We start from the raw sequence: 11,327 nt of genomic DNA, 5'->3' as shown, positions 1-11,327 counted from the left end.
ACGAAAGGAGGTAGACTTTTGGTGTTACTTTAGGGAAAGCCCATCAGTTCGGTTCCTAATAAACATTCACTCGTTACGGGATTCCGGGCGTCAAGGTGTGGATTTTACTTCATTAAAAGGAAACCGACCATTCTTTCTCATGAGAACCCATATATCATCCAGGGCGAAAGTCTTATGTAGTGTCTTGCTAAAATACCTTGGCGTTGTGAAGGATTTTTTTCTTTACAATCACTAGTTTAATAGGAAATAACTTTATTCTTTTTCTTTTCTAAGCTGTTTTTGTTACGAACCAATCTGTTGCTTACTGCCTGCGCGGATACGGGCCTTCGAGCAAGCAGTGAACGCAGCACCAGTCAATTCCTCGCCGCCGGCTTCACCCGGATGAACCGCTTTCAGGCACGACTTACGGGCAGAGAGTTTCTACACCATCCTCTAGGGCCCATATCCGCTCGCGAGGACCGACCTGGAAAATCAGTACAAGTTCTTCAAAGATATTTTAGCAAGGGACAAACTAAATCCTCAGGTCGGGTGGGATGGCACTACTGGCAAATACTGTCTGGCAAAGACGCAGGCGCGAAGCGTGGTAGGCCCGCTAGCGTTTTTTTTGCTTGCCGAAAGCATACAAGAAAAGCCGGGTATATACGGGAACCGACTCCTTGTTGTTTTTGCAACCATAGGAACTGCCATGAATGCAGGAGACTGCCCTAGGTATAAAGCACCGAGGAAAAGAAACAGATTGGATAAGACATGCCCATAGTCATAAACAGCTTAGAAAGATTATAGACCGAATTGCACGAGGACATCGCAACTCTTTAAAATAACAACGAAGAGTTGTTCCCGCAGGTGCTCCTCAATCTGTCGTAGAATACACTACCCGATCTTTCGGGTGGCCTAGAAATCCTGAAAGATCTAGAAGTCTCTTCGGTTGTGGAACTGATTATTGGATTTTAGGATTTCTTCATTCCGATTGTATTTGCAATAGGATTCATCTCCCTTACATTGATTATAGTAGCCAAGACTCTTTCATGTACAAACCGTTTCGTGTAAAGATGGCTATTTTCTACGAACTACAAAGATATAGGTACTCTACACTCAATCTTTGGTGTCACGGCTGGAGTAATGGGCACACGCCTCTTAGTACTAATCTGTATGGAATCAGCATAACCCGGCCATTAAATTCCTGGTGGAAATCATTAACCTTATAATGTGTTAATAATCGCTTACGCTTCTTTAACGACATCCCTTCCGGTTACGCTGGCGATGACAGGTGGATTCGGTAACCGGTTCGTTCTGATTCTTACAGGTGCACCTGACACGGCATTTCTATGATTAAATAATATTCTATTTCGGTTGTCGTCATCTTTGCTGTTGCTTTCATCAAGTTTAGCCTCAGTAGAGGTGGGTAGTGGCACTGGGTGGACGGTTAAAAAGGCCGTGCCCTGTGGAGACATAGGGAACAGTAATTCCGCTCGATGCAGGAACGTCCTCGCTACAGAAAAAAAGGCTAAGCCGGGCCGCAGGCCTTCAACAAAATCCAAACTGCTATATGCAAAAACCTTTCCCACAAGGGGACAACCTGCCTGGGAGGGCGAATCTTCCCTCCCATCAGAGACTCAATGCGGAATATCTATCACTCTGCGGATAGCTTGTGGGTGTGAGCTGCTTCAGCAGGCAGCATCGTGCTCTAAGACGCGAGTACAACCTGAGTCTCCCTATTGCTTGCCCAAGGCAAATACAATCTACAGATCCTTTACTACGTCAGGAAGATGCTTAATGTAAGGTCTGTCAATGCGGCGCATAAGATCATGGGAGTGTATCAGATCGAAAGATGCTAGCTTTTTCTTATATTTGGTCAATATCCATACTTGATTAGTAAGCATTTCTATTGCGAGGGAGTTCGTAAAGCCAGCCCATCAGGTATTAAAAGATCCAAAGCAGCAGCTCTCAATAGGGCACAAGTGCTACATCCGTAAAGATTCAAGGGGTGCTACTCTTCTAGAGACTTGTGTCAATCTCGGAGGTATGGCCGCTGACCTTGATCGGCTTACCGGCTTTATAGAGGCAGAGAGACCTCATACAGGAAGGGCAGAAAACAAGGCGCTTCCCGAACCGAAGAAGAAGAAGCGGTTGGCCGAATTGGCCTTTATCAGGGGCTATGGGACGAAGGCCACATATTCTTACTCAGCCGCCCGCCCTTCATGCTGAAGCCGCTTCTTTTCTTTTCTTTCTTGCGCGCCCTTATTGATTCAAGACTGTCTACAGTGGGACAGTGCTTGGTACAAGTTAGCTCTTCTAAAGCGATTCGTATAAAATCACTAGAGCTGAAGCTCCGGTCAAGGGCCATCCGCCATAAGAATAATCGGGAAAAGTTCGAGTAGACCTGAGGGATTCTCTAAAGGAAAGGCTTCATGACAGGATGATAGATAAAGGTACAGTCCGATCCATACAGAGACATATGGCGTATAGCATTAGGCAAACACAACCTGAGGCTATTTAACATATGTGCTATCCCCCTCTGAGTAGTATAACCAGTCATTCCGGAGGAGCTGTTGATTTAGCCACTTCTAGTCTCTACCTATCAGGTGTTTTCTTTATTTTAGGTTTCATTAATTTTATAACCATTATCCTTAACACGCGCGGACCCGGAATGACCATGCATAGATTATCCCTATCCGTTCGGTTCGTTTCAGTGACAGCATTCCTACCTTTACCACCTCCTCTCGTACCGGCGGGTGCAATTACCATGTCATCAACCGATTGAAACTCTAATATCATCTCTTCTGACCCTGCTGGAGGAGGGGACCCTATCTTATACTAGCATCCTTCTCGGCTCCCCGGTTATCTAGAGGTTCATACTTTTATTCCGTCAGGACTTGGTATCATTAGTTATATCGTCTCCACTCTCCCCAGAAAACCTGTCTTCGGTTATTCAGGCACGGTGTATGCCATGATCAGTATTGGAGTTCCTGGATTTACTGCTCGGGCTTATTATACGTCTACTGTAGGCTCAGACGTGGATACACGTGCCTACTTCACGGCGGCCATCATGATTATTGTCGTGCTTATTGGAATCAAGGTTCCTAGTCGGATTGCCATCATGTGGGGAGGCTCAATATAATACAAAACACTCATGTCATTTGCAGTAGGGTCTACTTTTCCGTTTACTATAGGAGGACTTACTGGTATAGTCTCGGCTAATTTCGGGATAGACGTTGCTCTATATGATACTTATCACGTGGCTGCATATTCCTATCATGCATTTCTTACGGGAGCTGTTTCTGCTTTATTCGTAGGGTTCTACTACCGGATAGGTAAAATGCCTGGTCTTTAATACCTAGAGACTTCGGGTTAAATTTATCTTTGGATTACTTTCCTTGGAGCGAATCTGACTCTCTCTCTCACGCATCTCCCAGGTCCTTCGGGCATGCCATGTTGCATCCCTGATTATCCAGATGCTTACGTCGGACGGAATGCCTCAAGTAGTTTCGGCCCTTATGTTCTCGTACCGGGGATCCCTCGTTCTTTTGTAGTAGTTTTCAAAACTTCGAGCAGTGGGAACAAGTGTGCTCTAAGTCCTCGGGCTGGTGAATAGAATTCAACCACATTCGAATGGATGGTATAAAGCCCTCCAGCTTTTCATACTTTTGGAGAACTTTCAGCTATCAGGGAAACCAGTCTTAAGCAACCGGAACCACCGAATGGAACATGCCTGATTCCTATTTTTCGCCGCTTGTAACCTTGCCCTTAGCTGTCAGTTCTGGTTACGCAAATCACTTTGGCGTTCAGCCGCGTACCATCATCGGGTCCTCCCCAATGATAAGCTTGGTGCTTGACCGGCAGAGAAAAGTGGTCCGCATCCGCAAAAGACGAGCAGATCCTGCAGCGAAGAGAACTTGAACTTTTACGCATAATGAAGAACAAAGGAAAGATACCAGAATACCGAAACAAACTACTACAAATAGAAGGACAATCCATTCCGTATTAGCTTTCTCGTTCGCTACTTCGTCTTCAACTGTTCCATAGAATTAGAACAGAAACGACGTCCAACTTGCTGCATGTGTTAGGCATATTGCTAGCGTTCATTCCGGGCCAAGATCAAGCCCAGTTCTTTAGTCAATCCCTGCCATACGAGGGAGGCAGGTTGATGATCTCTTAGTAAGTTATTAGCCAAAGCTAATAACCGTAAGCGGAACGGCCACTGACAAGGCGGATCATCCTACATTCCGGATACTTTCCCGGCCGGTGCAACGGCCGAAGATGCGGAAGATAAGGGCCGGGATCCTGATAGGCCAAAGCTGCTTGCTTTTCGGAAATACTTCTTATTGTAGTTACAGTTTTGTCTGGCGGCAAGGGTCAATAGCGAAAGAGCGCTTGAAGTGCCATGGCTTTCCCTTGGCTGTTGGTGAGAATACTCCCGCCCGTCATTCGCCGCTGTCGGTCGTTGCGACGACTACGGAAAAAGAAAAGTCCAATAATTGATCAAAAGGCTACTAATACGAATTGAAATAGCCTCAAAATGATGCCATCGTTTCCGCTAGAGAAATCAACGATATGACCTACAGAAGTTTACCCCCAATCGACCTGCGGCCTGGATGTCGTAAGATATTGGCTAGCAGTGGTTTGGTTTGCAGCATCATTTATGCATTCATTGTGGCTGAAGAAGCGGTCTACTATAAGATCCAGCAGTGAGTTGGGCTAAGCCGTGATCCCCTTTTTGCAAAATAAAATATACCCCCTTTCCCCCCAATAATTGAGATAGTCGTCGTTTTTGCTTCCAACACTATGGATGGTTAGAATGTATACAGCCTGTAGCTGTTGTACTGCTCGTAGCCCTCGTTACGTTATTTTGTGCCGCTTCATCGTTGAGTCTTCTTGCCCAACCTTTTCGTTAGTAGTGTTTGCAGTAATGGGTGTAATCTCCCGCCAGGTCTCCGGTTTCACTTCCGCTGCTGTAATGACATGTGCCCATTCTTCCGCCCGCGCAAGCAAGCAAGCAAGCAAGCAAGCAAGCAAGCAAGCAAGAAGGGGAACTCCAAAGAGGCAAAGAATTAGCAATGCCCACAGCCTCGGTAGCGTAGCAGGATCTTCCAGTGAGTGTTGAATAAGCAAAATATACGAGGCCATTGGACCTCATCAAACTCTTTTGCGACACCTTTTCGTTCGACTAAACAAATCAGCGAGACCGTGCTGCTGCTGCGTGGGACCTCAAACAGTTGCCTGATACTTCAGGCGTGTAAATAAGAAAATCCAAATAACAATTGTTACGTTTATAGCCTATAACTGGCTTGATCCGGCTTTCTTTCTTGGGCGAGGCCCGAAAGAAAAGAAAAGAAAAGAAAAGAAGCCGTTTAAAGTCTGACAGACTGTAAAAGAGTAAGTATTAGCCATGGTGATTCTATTTTGTTCTTCTTAATATATTAAAAGTTATTACTTCGGAAACGGTAGAGCCTCTAGCAAGCCGGTGGTGCAAGCGAATAAGGTGAATGGGACCCTACTTTTCTATCGGGAGTATTTCGTTTTATGAAAAAACCTCATAAAGCCCGTATATGCCCGGGTTCATATATCAAAATAAACCCTAATCTTGGCTCGGAAAGTCGAAGCGGGAAGTGGCCGAATGAAAAAAGCGTTTGATTTCAGTAAATCCGCTTTCAAAAGAGAGATTCGAATCGTATCTCCTCCCTTAATGCCAAAGTATACTTCGTATTCAAGAAGGAAAAACGAAGTGCAATGAGTTTAATGGTGCTCGACCTTTCATGCGATTAGGAAATTCCACGGCAATGGTCCCGCGAATTCGAGAAGTTACCACCGGAATGGCCAGCCCAATTGCGAATTCCGCAACTGCCACCGTTAACACTAGTAAAGTGAGTGATTAACCCATCATATCATCCGAATAGACAGAAAATACCGGAGAGTTCAAATTGACAGCCAATAACATTAACTCAATTAGCGTCGGCATAATAGTAATATTCCTTCTATTTGAGAGAATTCCCTGAATACCTGAAAGAGAGGAAATCATGGAAAATGTCAAATATTTGACCAGATCCGTAAGAAAAAGTCTTTCTTCGTTTCATAAAAATCGTAGTGAGATTGGTTCTTTATAATCATGGCTGTTTAAAAAGAAGTGAAAAGGGGCAAGTAATCCCATATACCAATATAGCGAAAAGTGACCGAAGCATGATGCAGGTTCGGTTGAAAGGAAGAACCCGCTAGCCCGCCCTGAACAAGGGCAAAGCATTCCGTAGGTATATAATCTAATGTGCACTTTCCGCATCCTACAGGACTTGAACCTGTGACCTTCAACTTAGAAGGTTGTTGCTCTATCCGACTGAGCTAAGGATGCTGTGCATTACAAACACTTCTAGGCTTTTCAGTTAAGTCAGGTAAAACTTGCTTGCCTTTTCGTTATTCTGTTTCGAACTCCGGGCATGACAAATGCATAGGCTCCTTCCCGTTTTCTACTTGGCATTCACCAAGTGCCGGTTCCGCCTTAGGAGGGTAGGCAGGTGGTATGGGCCCTCTGACTTCTTTCCGGGGCTTTCCTCCCGCCGAAGATCTCGCCGGTTTTACCTGCGGATGGTTGGGACCATAATAAGATAAGAGTTGAAAGGTCCCACTTTGCTTGGCTTGCCGGGATGTCGTTCAGTCTTCCGTCCCCAATAGAATAGATAGGTAATCCGCTCTCATGCTTGCTGTAAACTTTCGTTTACGGGCGGGAGAAGTGGCACTCAATCGGGCCTGACCATAATGTGCCTATAGCAGGCAGGGAGCATATCCGCGTCTATCTGGCAACACGTCGAACGAACGAATAGGGCATGGTCACCCGAAAAAGACTCCGATTTGCTGCTTTCGGCCTCATCTTTCACCAAACTACCGGGCTGCACGATGATTTTCATTCGTCCGCTTTGCCTTCAATCGTGCTTTCTTTTGCGACATGCTATGGTCTCGGCCTCCCTTCGCGGGTTCTGGTTAGTCTCATGCCTGTATGCAACCTTTTTCGACCGCAGATGATCTAACGGCCGCCCCACCTTTTCCATCAATGAGTACTCCTAACGCATCAACTACACAACCCGGCATGGCCTTTCCTACAAGAACGTCCACAATAGATCCAGTGCGCTTGACCATATCTCCTTCTTTAATGGCGGTATCACTACCGGATATAACAATTCCTACATTCTCATTCTCAGAATTCGAAGCCATTCCTTTCACACCGCTGGCGAATTCTACCATTTCTCCTGCTTGAATCTTGTTCGATCCATAAACACGTGCAATTCCATCCCCAACCGATACCACTCAACCGATCTCATCCACTGGCAATTTGGTGTGATAGTTGGTAATTCTTTCTTCCGAGATAGTAGATGGTTATTCCGTTGCTCTAGCTTTAAACAATCTCGTTCCCTTTCTCTTCCGTCGAATCCCTTTCCTCGGCACTTTATACCCAGGGCAGTCTCCTGCATTCATGGCAGTTCCTAGCAAGAAAGAGATGGGAAAGGGAAGTAACCTCACGACGAGGTGAACCATGTCATTGATATAGAGGGGAGGGATCGGACCTTCCCCCAGTGTTGGTTTGCATTATAAAGAAAGTAAGTTTTGACAGAATAGACTGGGTGAATGAAGCGCTAAAGCCGTGTATCCGTAGCTATGCAGAGACGGAGAGAAATAGATATATACAACTGAAAGGTGAGGGACTACGCGGAGGGAGGGCATCCACATAGCTCTAAATCATAGGATCAAATTCCAGAGTGAGCCCCGCAGTGCAACTACCTTTCGCGGAGCCGACTCTTTCGATCGATTGGCAAAAAAAAATGGATATTTGTCGTATGGAGAAATTGGATGAACGAATAGACGAGTAAGGTATTAACTAAACTGCAATTATTCTAATTTGAGTCGACTTTTTCCATTCCATCTCCCCGCTTCGCTGCTCTATTCGGGTTTATTCCTTCGCCTTGCTCGAGCCAAGCCTTCCATGACCTGCTGGGCTGTAGGACCAATCCAAACCTTCTGACGTTGGTGAGTAGAGACAAATAGCTCTATGGTGGTATTTAGACACGACGTTTTTTAGGGGGTCAGCATCCATTATGTAGCATTGGGATTACGTCGTGAATTCTGATAGTAACAGGACCTCCCTCTTTTGAACTTTTCGGCGAAAATCCCTTTCTTACAAGACCAATTCCTTTTATTTTCACTTCAACTGACCTAATTTCGGGTTAAGTGGCAGCTTACGCGACACGTTCCGCAGTTGCTTAAGCTGCATACTTGTCCGAGCGACGGAAACCCTTAAACCCTCTTGAACAACCTGAGGAGGACCCTGTTCTTTCATCTCCCTTGCAATTTATTATGATAATGAAAGTATTACTAAAAGTTGGTTAAGTATGGGCAATACCGTGGTGCTTTCTTGGCTTTTAGTGGTGTTTTCCCCATTTCTGTTAGCGGCGCGGCTACTATTACTAGTGTTCAGAAGGCTGCTTTTACATAATTGTATTCTTCATTTCTATTCCTTCGGTTTCGTTTTCTTCCTGGCGTCTTGCCTTCTCTCATTTTTGTGAATGAAAAACGAATTATTCTTCTTTCGTTGATTGATTGAAACTTTTCTTGACTTGCGACAGATCTTAACATTGCTGTAGGTTCATTAACCACGTAATGGCAATCCTGCTTTGTGACGGAATCCGCGGTAACGGCTGATATTAATTAATCATTTGATATATTACTAAATTTCTCTCTTTAATTCCGAATCAACTAGGAAATTGTTTCAACGTACTATTATGCTAATCTGGTCAATTTAGTGCCGAGTCAGATTACTAACCTTAGTGTTATCGCCGGGACCTGATTAATCACAAACCCAAGTGGCTTTTTTGGGTCCAGTTCCGGAGATTTAGGTTGAGGCAAGTCTGACTTATTTATTGGAAACTGATTTGGTTCCTGGAATATATGACGCGATTTGTTTCTTTTCTCCTTGTTTTCTACGTATAATTTCATTTCAATATTTTATACCTCTTCCTTTATGAACTTCAGGGGGTTTACAATTTTTGACGCTAACAGCGGATTAAGTAACTTTTCAGGGATCCGTTCCGGTACAACGAGTGATATTATGTTTCAAGCGGAAAACACAAACCGAAGGCGTGACCTAGAGTCAAATCTCATAGCTGAACCCTAGTTTTGAATCTGAAACAGAGCCTTATGGGTTAGTACTGACTTTGTATCCAATTGTTTACGAAGAACAAACGGATTAAGCTTCCGTAGACTTGACTTGATTTCGTTGTGGCTTCTTGTTCCGTTCTCGATATTCATGGCAGTTTTTTTGTTTGCGCTGGGATTACAGTATAATAATGAAAAGGTAGCTGCTTTCTTTGTCGACGCTTTGCGCTCAGCGGACGGAATGCGGGAAGACAGGTGCGTGCGTGCCGTGCCGTGCCGTGCCGTGCCGTGCCGTGCCGTGCCGCCGAAGGGGAGCAAGCTGCGAAACAGGGCGGGAAGCAGCCTAGTAGAGTAGTTGGATTGTTCATGCACTCACATGAACCCATTACTCGAGATATTTCGAAAGTGACGCCCAAAACTGAAACTCCTTACCTAGCACCAGTAACAGTCAATCCGTAACATTGCAGGATAATAAGCTGGGACCCGGAGATTCGTCTTTGGGTCGTAAAGGCGGCCAAAGCCAGCCACTAAGCAACGCTCTTTCAATGCTTTACGTTCGTTTTCCGGGCGAAGTCTGGTCTGATCTTACGACCTTCTAAGCTAAGCGTTAGATTTTACTAGCCTCTGTTCGGTCTGTAAGGTCAACTTGTGCCTGTAGCTCGAGCACCAAACTTCGAATCCGGGATAGTTCGAATCTCTCCGGGCATGGACCTATCGATGAGTCATCGAAGTCTCAAGTCAATAGTTCCAAGGGAACCGCAATGAAGTCTTCATTGCGGTTCTTCCCCCGAAAGCTATAGCGCTTTCTCTACGGGGGAAGAACCGCACTCGGCTCTGGTTCCGCTGGCGGAAATAGCTTAATGGTAGAGTATAGCCTTGCCAAGGCTGGAGTTGAGGGTTCGAGTCCCTTTTTCCGCTTGCAGAATTGCGTCTTACGGTCACGCGAAATTGACTAGAGAAACAGTCTGAATTACTCCTGTGCGGTTCCTCCGGGATGAACCGGCGGGCGCGTGAAAAGTGGCGATTTGATTGATTCCCGCCCGAACCAACCGCGATACAATCATGGCCATAGACAACGCCAAGCAGTTGCAGCTCCTCAACGGTTGAAAGGATACGAAGCGATCAGCTAGCGTTCGTACTTCGAGAATACAAAGCAAAGCCTCGATTACCACAGCTGCAATAAGCGAAGAGAATACGATACGATCAGCACGAAGCGGGGATTCCCAATCTCAGTGAACATCGGTACCAACTATGCCTACAGCGGCAGCGTAGCAAACCTTTGGGTTCGGGACTGGTTGCAGCAAGTACCATAGGGACTGATTGCAGCAGGTACCGGACTAGTGCTTCGGGACCGATCTAGGACCACAGGGATTGGATTCCGTAGGGATAGCTTCATATCCTCCTTGCCGTATAGATATCACCTAGCGAACTCCAGGGACTGATCGAACCCACCGGTACCTACGGGTTATCATTCTCGAAGTTGTTTTCTCTGCAAGAATAGGCCGCAGCCTATGCTATCTGTACGGCTACTTCTCTGCCGGCCTTTGATCAGAAGCAAGTGAAAGAGACCGGCCATTCTATAACCGAAATTCTTTTCTGCTGCACTGGTTCATCGGGCCGCCTCGACTAACGGCAGCATGAAGGCCGTTTATCCGCCAAAAAAGTGGTGCCGTGGCGAAGTCAATAAAACAGCGCAATGAGTGAGATTGCCCGTTATCCGCCTCACAGACAGCGGAAAGGCCTTCACCTGCGCTAATAAAACTTAGCAGCAAGCAAGTTCTTCCGCATCCGCAAGAAGGGGGCAAGCAAGCAAGCAAGCAAGCAAGCAATTTGCGCAGCTAGGTTGGGCGGTTCTCTGTCTGCGTAGAGGGCATAATCCGTGTTTGGCTATCGACTCAAATTACAAGTGGTGACGGCTAAACTGTACAGTCATGCCGTAAATCACTATCCTTCACCGTTTCCCTGGCTGGAACGAAAGTTTATAGAAAGAAAGCCAAAATTAATTAATATTGGAGTAGCCATGGTTGATTGCAATGAGAGTGATTATACGCGACCTGGAGTTGAGTTCGAACATGTATGCAATAAGGTGCTAAAGTACTTGGTTGGCTTGAAGATAAGTATATCGTAGAACTTGTTAACAATCCATTGGGCTACTTTAGAGAAAGTGAATTTATTTAGGAGGAGGCGAAGGACGC

The 11,327-nt window shown here is 45.7% G+C and overlaps 1 non-coding gene across 1 annotated transcript; it reads right to left on the bottom strand.

Annotated features, from left to right (window-relative positions):
• Positions 1 to 6,266: 6,266 nt before the first annotated feature.
• Positions 6,267 to 6,340, bottom strand: TRNAR-UCU (transfer RNA arginine (anticodon UCU)). The gene has a single exon. It is a non-coding gene; the product is annotated as a tRNA-Arg (tRNA).
• Positions 6,341 to 11,327: the final 4,987 nt, after the last annotated feature.

This window comes from Azolla caroliniana, unplaced genomic scaffold (assembly GCF_043228905.1).
Source record: "Azolla caroliniana isolate FFs.n. ecotype wild unplaced genomic scaffold, voAzoCaro1.0.p SCAF_1165, whole genome shotgun sequence".
NCBI classification, from domain to species: Eukaryota; Viridiplantae; Streptophyta; class Polypodiopsida; order Salviniales; family Salviniaceae; genus Azolla; species Azolla caroliniana.
The sequence above is the reverse complement of the archived record's forward strand: the minus strand, read 5'-3'. Positions and strand labels throughout refer to the sequence as shown.